Source organism: Etheostoma spectabile, chromosome 8 (genome assembly GCF_008692095.1).
Source record: "Etheostoma spectabile isolate EspeVRDwgs_2016 chromosome 8, UIUC_Espe_1.0, whole genome shotgun sequence".
NCBI classification, from domain to species: domain Eukaryota; kingdom Metazoa; phylum Chordata; class Actinopteri; order Perciformes; family Percidae; genus Etheostoma; species Etheostoma spectabile.
Window position 1 is genome coordinate 19275203 of NC_045740.1, and position 10383 is coordinate 19285585.

Consider the following 10383-nt stretch of genomic DNA (forward strand, 5'->3'; position numbering starts at 1 on the left):
CTTTGTCACGTGCCCCTGTTGATTAGAGTCGAAAGTTACTCTGTCTAGTTCTGTCTGTCTTTGCTTCTGTCCTTTTAATGTGTCCTTTGCAGGTGCCTGGTTGCTGTGATGGGGCGCGGGGTTGGTGGACACGAATGGATCACTTCTGTTGAGTTTTTTGGGGGCCCATATCTTATGTGGGGGAGGGGGGGGGTGTTACGGCCCCTGCGTAATTTTGTCTTTTTCTGATTAGGTTGATCGTGGACACCTGTGGGCCCAGTGGGTGCTGATTGTTTAAAGCCTGGTGCTAGTGCTGAATGGACTCTCTCTCATTCCACGTCCCCGTCAGCGGAGGCGTCCCCCATCCCGGATGTCGCTTTTGTGTTTCGTTCCTAGTTTATGTTAATAAATTACTTTTGTTATACTGTCATATGTGGTGCGTCTCCATATTTGTCACGGCCCGAGAGCCAGGTCGTGACACACTGAATACTAAAACCAAGAAGGAAAGCCAAGTCTCCACCTTTGACCTATAAACAACATATCCCGCATTTAAAAACACACAGAGCAGGATTTTAAATCAGGAAAAAAACAAGTCAACTGCCTTTAAGACAAAACAAAACAAGGATGTGTCAAGCTAGCCATGGAGAATAATGAGATTTCCGTGGACGTTTTCAAAATAAATGCATTGTTTTCTATAGCCACACAATATGTATATTCTAGTTATTATGATACAGACCACCCAAAGTGCGACAGTATGCCTTTAGGTTGAACATCTTGCTCTATTTAAAGATGCGTGTAGTTTGGTAGGCTACGTCCCCAAGGCTTCTTTTGTCAAACCAAACTCCATTTAAAAATCTGGCATTTTAACGTCTTTGTTTCCTGACACACGTACAACACACAAATAATATAAATCCGATGTTAAAATTAATCATTGGGGTCTTTTAATAAGTTCGGCAAAGTTATTATCCTTCTAACCCGATTGAATTTAAATTAATACCATCTGAAAGTGTTTTTTGCGTTTAAATTTGCTTCATCACGATCTCTCCATCCATTGCCTAATAAACTATCAGTGGAGGCTTGTTTTTTTTTAACCGAAACACCTGGAAGTATATAACGAGTTGACACGATTTGTGATAAAGTGTGTAGCTAATGGTAGAAAACTTTGAGAGGCGACGTTACCTCAGGGTTAAATTTCACATTATTTGAATGGAGATTGGTGTGGCGTGTTGTGAGATTAGCTAGCTAGCTAGCTTTAGCTTTTAAACAGCGGTTTCCAACGCTCACCTCACAGGTTGCTTTGAGGATTTTTGGTATATTCCGATAAACAAACTGCTATCAAACAAAGCCGTTTGGTCACATTTGTGAATATTGACAAAATTTGGGCTTCGTACGTGACGTGACTCAATCTGGGCACCGGAAGTTTTAAAAATTAGCCTGCTAGCTACAAAAAAGTAACATCCCCAATATAAAACCGTAGCCAGCACATCTAACGTTAGCGCATTAACGTGTTAGCACGACCAGCTAGCAACCCAACCGTCAGCTAACGGACGCCGATAATTGACAATAAGGTGAGTCGTACCTGTTATTAGAGAGTTCCTCAGGTCACCCAGGCTTTGGCATGGCAGACGAACACCTACAGCCGCCTGTCAGGAGGTGTTTACGGTCTGGGATCAGCTGGCTAGACCGCTACAGGACCTCAACCTCTGGTCCGCCGGGTTGCCAGACCTCAGAGAGGAAACACGTAAAACAAGCTGTCAAAATAGTCGCAATTTTTTTCTTCTTCTTCTCTCTTTTACATTATTTTCCTCTAATTTTTACCAGTGCGCAAATGTCGTCTCTACACGTCGTAAAGGCATCAGTGGATGCGTTTGTTTTCCTAATTAATGGACAACTTTAACTGGACTAGAGATGCTTCTTCAACGGGTTCACTGCCCCCTAGCGCCCAGAGCGGTGTATTACACCCGAGAGAAAACTGATAATTAGATTAGATTAGATTAGATTAGATTAGATTAGATTCAACTTTATTGTCATTACACAGGTACAAGGCAACGAAATGCAGTTTGGGTCTAACTAGAAGTGCAACAGCAGCAGGTGCAGGATATACACTGGTTCCATAAGTGCAGGACATGGATATGTACTGGATAAATATGGAGATGAATACTATTTTAAACAGAATTTTACGGATAGATTTGTCCTATGAACATAATATATAGATAACTAGTATTGTTTACAAAATTTACAGCTGGATATGTACTGGATATAATATACAGGTGGATATTACTATAAATAGATTTTTTTACAGATATGTACAATGAACATAATATATAATAATCACGGTTTATCCTTTTTGCAAAGAGAAATTCCACCTGTTTTACACATAAAATCAGTCTACTTGTCAATAAGAATACTCTGTGTAGTTGTTTGATGTCTCCTGTGAATGTGGGGGAGCTGACATGTTATCTGAAGAGTTCTCTCATTCTAGGATTGGAGAATACACAGTGACAGAAAGGAAGTGGCTACAAACTGTGGGCAACACGTTTCAATAATGTGTTGATTTATCAGTTAGGAAAGGTTAAACGGAAATGTGTATAAGGCTGCATTACGGGAAATGTTAGATCCAGCGTGTAATGTGTAAAAATCACTTAAATGTGGAGGAGCTATTTTTTGTTTGTTTAGGGGACAGGAAAGTGTGTCCCATTAGTTATCTTCCCCCTCTGTGTGTTTAGGAGTGTGTCTATAATATGAATGTGTAAATAAAATAAATGTTTAGTTCATTAAAAAGTACAATATAAACCTCTGAGATGTAGTGAAGTAGAAAGTAGCAGAAAATGTGCATATACACAATGTATATACATATTTACACACACAATATATTTATATATACACACACACACACACACACCTATACATACACACATTCACACGATATATACATGTATATATATACATACATATATACTGTATAATTGTGTATACTGTACATACAGTATCTTATATATACATACAGTATCTGACTAAATGTACTGAGTTTCACAACAAAGACGACCCATTTAGAATAACAAATAACTTCCAGGTTTTATTGGATTTACAAAGTAACATTAAGACAATCATTACAGAGCAAGTAAAACAAAACAAAGTCACACTCTGCTGTGTTAAATCAGGACTTTAAGGCTCTTAGTCCTAGCAGTTCAGACCATAAACATACTTTATCTGCTCCAAACTAAACTTCTACAATAGATTACAAAAAGTAATCACCCCTTGGGTTGAATTACTTAAGATAGAAAATCAACTGAACAACTTCAGTGGGAAGATCCACTGCATCATGCACAAAAACAAAACAAAAAGAAGGTAGTGTGTCGGGCTTTGAAGCAAATTGAACAAAGCGGCTAAACGGTGGGATTACAACGGCCGGCCAGTCACGTGAGACCCTATTTTTCCCCCCCTTGTTCTCCTGTAACATCACTTGTGTGAAGCGTCCTCCGGTTTCATGAATTGCGCTATATTAACTCAAGTTATTATTACGTTGCTACAATCTCTTAATGCTTTGGCTCTTGAGACACAGTGACTGCAAAACCCGGTTTAGCTCACAAGACGTCCGAAGTAGGCTTAGTTACCGATGCATCTGTAACCTATTCTCTTTTTGTAAAATAAGGATGATTTTCTGTAGGAGCAAAACATTCATGGCGACCTTCAAGTAACGCTAATTAATCAAAACAGCGGGCAACGTAAAGAAAAGACCTTTAGGACAGCCGGTGTGGAAAAACACTACCGCTTCTGACCAGAGGGGCCGCTAGAATCAACACAAACTGAAAGTTACATATAATAATAATAATAATAATAATAATAATAATAATAATAATAATAATACACATTAGTGCTGTCAGTTAATCCCGTTATTAACAGCGTTAACGCAAACCCATTTTAACGGCGTTAATTATTCTATTGTGAGATTAACGTTCTTTTTGGCCCAGCAAACTTTGTAGTTTATAAACATGCTGTTGCAACAACTAGTAATGTCAGAAAAACTACAACACCCACCGGATCTAGCTAGACCGGAAACACAACAAGAAGCACGCTGTGAACAATTGTTTGGGTGCTAGCTATATCTATATCTATATCTATCTATATCTATCTATATCTATATATCTATGTTGGTTTCAATAAAAAAACAAAAAACATTTGCACTAAGCGAGCCAATCCACTTTTCATCTAAATAAGGAAAATTTAAATTACAAAAAAAAAATAATGGGACAAAAAGAAATCAAGGGACATTTAGAATAGATCAAAATGTGATTAATTGCGAGTTAACTACGACATTAATGCCATTAATCACGATTAAATATTTTAATCGTGCGACAATACTAATAGTAATAATACTAATAATGCATGAAAGGTTTTATTTATATTAGCACCTTTCAAGAAACCCAAGGACGATATAGTCACTTTAAATCCGCGCAGCACTGAACAGGAAGTGGTCTGCTCTGCTGCTTCCTCTCTAGGAGGCAGGGTGCAGGTAAAGTTTGAATCCATGATGACTTCCTGCGCCACTGAGCAACTCTCAGAGGAGAACTACTAACCCGGGTACTAGTGATGGTAAAGGGTTTTATGAGTGTTGCACGTTTTCGCGGGTGGTTCTGCTCACATTTAACTTGTTTGGGACCCCAAACTTCCCCATTCACCTGTTTAACTGTTTCAGTTTTTTATTAGTTGTAAGTTTAATTAACGCAACATCTTTCCAAGTCAATGAGTAATCATGGTAAATAATCGTGATTTTAATATTGACCAAAATAATTGTGATTTGGAGGTTTATCTCTGATAAAGCCAGCGTCTCGGTCGGCACAGTTAACGTTGAACGCAGCGCACTGGTAAAGTCAAACTTATGGTTTTGCGGAGGCTCACCGTAGACTACGTAAATGACCTGAAAGTTATACTTGTGCGTTGGTGTGTGTGTGTGTGTGTGTGTGTGTGTGTGTGTGTGTGTATCTCTTTAACCCGTGTCGTCTTCCCGAAAATCAACACTTTTGATGACGCTTTTTAATCAACGTTTTTAACTTTTTCTTACGTTTTTGTCCCTACCTTTTCAACACTAACTTATTAACTTTAGTTTTACAGTTAATTTATGGTCAATAAACCTCATTTATAGGAAATTACACCTAATGTTTGAGTTAGAAAAGCAGAAATTAGGAATTATTGAGACTAAAATTAAAGGAATGGATGGTGATGATAATCACAGACTGGAATATGTCAACTTTTACTCAATACTATTTCAACAACACTTCACTTTGTTTTACAATGCTGTAAAATTAATTAAGACCCAAAATTAATGAAAGTAGAGATTTGTACTTGGCAAAGAGCGTTGGAATCAATCATGTTATTTTGGAAAATTAAAAAGAACATTGATATAGGAAAACAGGTCAATTTGACCCGAGGACAACATGAGGGTTAAATAAATAAGGTACAAAATAATATTTGGTGTTGCTTTAAAACGTCAAATATGTCAAATAATAAATGTCAAATAATCAGAATTTTTAGAAACATTTTCTGACAATGCTAAAAACAGTATTATCTCCTTTTATGATTTCTGTTTTGTGACATAATGTATGTTTGTGTTTTGGCCTGTGTTGTTGTCAACTGCCCATTTTACAGCGGGGTTGCCCGACATGAAATGCAAACAGCAGCCTGCAGCGATGTTAGCAGCAACCGAACAAACAAAGAGATTCATTCTACACGACCTAAAAAAAACTTGATAAAATACAGATAAATATAAGAGACGCATTTGAAAGATAATGACAGCTTGGAGCCCAAGAGGAGCTTCATTAATTTATATAACGGTTAGTCTTGCTTTGCCAGACCTTCCTCCACAGCGCGCTGGAGGAGGGTCTGGCTACTCCACATAGCATTTGGGGATGGGTGGAAAACGCGTTCTGGTTTATTGGCATTTCTTTAAACCAATCACAATCGTCTTGGGCGGTGCTAAACACGGAAGAAAAGCCGGGCGGTGCTTTAACATAAGCGCACTGATTAGCTAGTCAGGGGCTAGCACTGCCCCAATCAGATTGGTCCTTGAGTCCAACTGCCCACAGGCCGATTCAACATGTCAAACCGGCCCAAATTAAAGCCAATGGCTCCTCTGACGGCACAGAACACACCAAACAGAGTTGAGTCACCGACCTCGCCAGACTGTCGGACAGCCGATAATCGGGTTGGTGTGTCAGCGCCTTAAAATGGCAACACAAAAGCAAGCCCAAGGCAACGGATATCTGACCTAAATGAGTGAAATCTGGCGAATTTTCTGGCGTCAACGCAGCGATCCAGGGAAGTGGAACGTCAAGGATATGGACTATATCACGGCTAACGTAGTAGGGATGGGCATTTTCAGTAACTTTGCGTTATAAACAACTGAAAGAATACGAGAATCTACAAACAGAAGCCAAAATGCAGCAACTTCAGGTACGGCAAAGGAAGGACATTAATGTTTTTACGGTGTTAATGGACTGAGGATGGGAGGAGGATTCGGTTTCAGATCTTAACCAGTGAATTCGGTATTCGGCCAAACCCCCCAAATCTGGATTCAGTGCATCCCTTCTTTGCAATGTATGAAACGTTATGTTATGGATTATTCTTGTGACCAATGTTATCGCCAGGTCGTGATAATTCCCACTTTGTCACAAATTGGCATGCAGCCATAATGTGTAAAGTACAGTGTTTGGACGAGCTGTATAATATGTCTGAAAGTAGTAGTACCGACAATCTCTCCCCTACCAAAATTCTTCCCTTGCTTGTGTTCAGCGACCGTAGCTGTGACTGTGACCTGGGTACCGACATACGCGAGGTCGGGGTCTTTTTAGCGACTGTTGCGGGGACGTTAAGCTGAGAAATGGGGGTGAATGGGATTGTCAGACGGATACAGAGCTCCATGAGAGCACTGGCTTTATAAAACAGTCAACATAGCGGCATCTATCTAGCAACTGTCTGGCAACGCAGGACTAGCATCTTGCTTACACTGACATTGTGGGACATTGGTTTGGTGTTTCCTCCACCCTGCCTCAATCTCTGTGATCCACTGATCTCGCCCAGGAAGTGGTGATCCTAACGATTGAACAGGTTTAAAATTGGAGCAGCTTGATTATGAGAAGACAAAAAAGAAGAAGAAAAATCGTAATCACAAATATTTTTTGGTCAATATTGAAATTACTGTTCGTTAAGATGATTACTTGTTGACGTTTGGAAAGATGTTGAATTTAATAAACTTAAATAGTGAAGCAGTGAAAACAAATTTCCCTCTGTACTTTTATACGAAGCTCTAACTGCCGTCTCAACACTGGAACTAAACGCAGCTGAATTAGCACAACTTTCACGCATTTCTTTCACAGCTACTGCAGTCAGATTCACTGTGTTCACTCGAAAATAAAAACGGACGGTCAACCATGTTATGAGCGTTGGCGTTGCACAGTTTGTCCACCAGAGGGCGCTCTACAACTGTTGGCACCGGGGACGTTAATGTGTTTTTGGTTCAAAGGACTTTAACTTTCATATCCTAAGTTTGTATTTTTATACATTTTATTCATCAGAACTTTAATATATTTTGATGTTCATCTGTTCTGTTGTGACAATAAAACAAATTATTATTATTACATTATTTTAGTGAGAACTCATAAATAACTCCATCTATCCATCTTCATCCGCTTATTGGGTGTCGGGGGCAGCAGCTCCAGTAGGGGACCCCAAACTTCCCTTTCCCGAGCCACATCAACCAGCTCAGACTGGGGGGGTCCCAAGGCGTTCCCAGGCCAGGTTGGAGATATAATCCCTCCACCTAGTCCTGGGTCTTCCCCGAGGCCTCCTCCCAGCTTGACGTCGCTCCACCTATCCTGGGTCTTCCCCGAGCCTCCTCCCAGCTTGACGTCGCTCCACCTATCCTGTGGTCCCCAGGCCTCCTCCCAGCTGGACGTCCCTCCACCTAGTCCTGGGTCTTCCCTGGGGCCTCCTCCCAGCTGGACTGTCCCTCCACCTATGTCCTGGGTCTTCCCCGAGGCCTCCTCCCAGCTGGACGTCCCTCCTCCACTAGTCCTGGGTCTTCCCCGAGCCTCCTCCCAGCTGACGTCCCTCCACCTAGCCTGGGGTCTTCCCCGGGCCTCCTCCCAGCTGGACTCCTCCACTAGTCCTGGGTCTTCCCCGGGGCCTCCTCCCAGCTGGACGTCGCTCCCACCTAGTCCTGGGTCTTCCCGGGCCTCCTCCCAGCTGGAGCCGCTCCACCTAGTCCTGGTCTTCCCAGGCCTCCTCCCAGCTGACGTCCCTCCACCTAGTCCTGGGTCTTTCCCCGAGGCCTCCTCCCAACTGGACATCCCTCCACCTAGTCCTGGGTCTTCCATGGGGCCTCCTTCCAGCTGGACGTCCCTCCACCTAGTCCTGGGTCTTCCCCAAGGCTTCCTTCCAGCTGGATGTGCCTGGACCACCTCCCCCCCAAGGAAACCCATTTCGGCCGCTTGTACCCTGGATATAGATATCTACAAATAACTAATTTTAGGGAAATCTGTTTGTTTTGTAACGTGTTTCTCGATTTTTTTTTTTTTTTTTAAATATACATCGGCAGATATATCGGATTTATAAATAACCCAATATTTGGTGTTGCTTTAATCTGTCCTAAAATAAACGCCCAAAAATAATCTTAGGAAAATTGGTCCAGTATTTAGTGAGAGCTAAAGCTGGTAGGCTTTAAGAAATACTGGTAGGAAAATACAGAAGTTTCCCTTGACGGTTTTCCTTCTTCTAATCAATAGCAGATGCATGTAGATATTACTGTGGTTAAATTATGAAGTCATGAGTTTGGGTCCCTGGATCACACAGAAGTTAAATTAGGGGTTGAAACACAACACACAAGCTACTCTAATGACTCCGACAACACTGCACCGTTTACAGAGGTTTTCAATTATTTTCCCAATACTCTGTCATGTAACTAAGCATAACTCTATAATATGACAGCAGTGCCAAATCACGCAATTTTCACAAGATTTTGCCATATAAGAATTCCAAAAGGGTGAAGATTTTTGCAACCAACTTTACCACAGCTAAAAATACTACATTACCAATTAATATATTTTTGAGGGTACGAGTAGCCGAAATGGGTTTCCTCAGGAGGGGGGGCTGGGTCTCCCCTTAGAGATCGGGTGAGAAGCTCAGTCATCCGAGAGGAGCTCGGAGTAGAGCCGCTGCTCCTTCACGTTGAAAGGAGCCAGTTGAGGTGGTTTGGGCATCTGGTAAGGATACCTCCTGGGGGGGTCCCTAGGGAGGTGGTACAGGCACGTCCAGCTGGGAGGAGGCCTCGGGGAAGACCCAGGACTAGTTGGAGGGACGTTCAGCTGGGATGAGGCCTCGGGGAAGACCCAGGACTAAGTGGAGGGACGTCCAGCTGGGAGGAGGCCTCGGGGAAGACCCAGGACTAGGTGGAGGACGTTCAGCTGGGAGGAGGCCCAGGGAAGACCCAGGACTAGTGGAGGGACGTTCAGCTGGGAGGAGGCCCCAGGGAAGACCAGGACTAAGTGGAGGGACGTCCAGCTGGGAGGAGGCCTCGGGGAGACCCAGGACTAGGTGGAGGGACGTCCAGCTGGGAGGAGGCCTCGGGGAAGACCCAGGACTAAGTGGAGGGATGTCAGCTGGGAGGAGGCCTCGGGGAAGACCCAGGACTAGGTGGAGGGACGTTCAGCTGGGAGGACCCAGGAAGACCCAGGACTAAGTGGAGGGACGTCCAGCTGGGAGGAGGCCTCGGGGAAGACCCAGGAACTAGGTGGAGGGAGTCCAGCTGGGATGAGGCCGGGGAAGACCCAGGACTAAGTGGAGGGACGTCCAGCTGGGAGGAGGCCTCGGGGAAGACCCAGGACTAGGTGGAGGGACGTCCAGCTGGGATGAGGCCTCGGGGAAGACCCAGGACTAAGTGGAGGGACGTCCAGCTGGGAGGAGGCCTTGGGGAAGACCCAGGACTAGGTGGAGAGATTATATCTCCAACCTGGCTTGGGAACGCCTCGGGATCCCCCAGTCGGAGCTGGTTGATGTGGCTCGGGAACGGGAAGTCTGGGGTCCCCTACTGGAGCTGTGACCCCCGAGATCCGATACCGGATAAGCGGCTGAAGATGGATCGACACCAACAGCTATGTAAACACAAAAATATGGGAAAAATAACTATAAAAAAAATAAATCATAATAGGGGCTCTTTAGCTACTTGCTTATGTTAGTAGCACAATTTACAAAAAAACAAAAAAAAGAAAGTAAACAAATTTCTGCTGTCGCTATAGCCGTGAGCAAGTCAAGTTGATTTTAATTTTCAATCTGTCCAGTTATACAGCTGTGACCCCTCGTTTTAGAGCAGACCTATACATGATCCCTGCGATGCCCGTGCCCCCCCCCCCC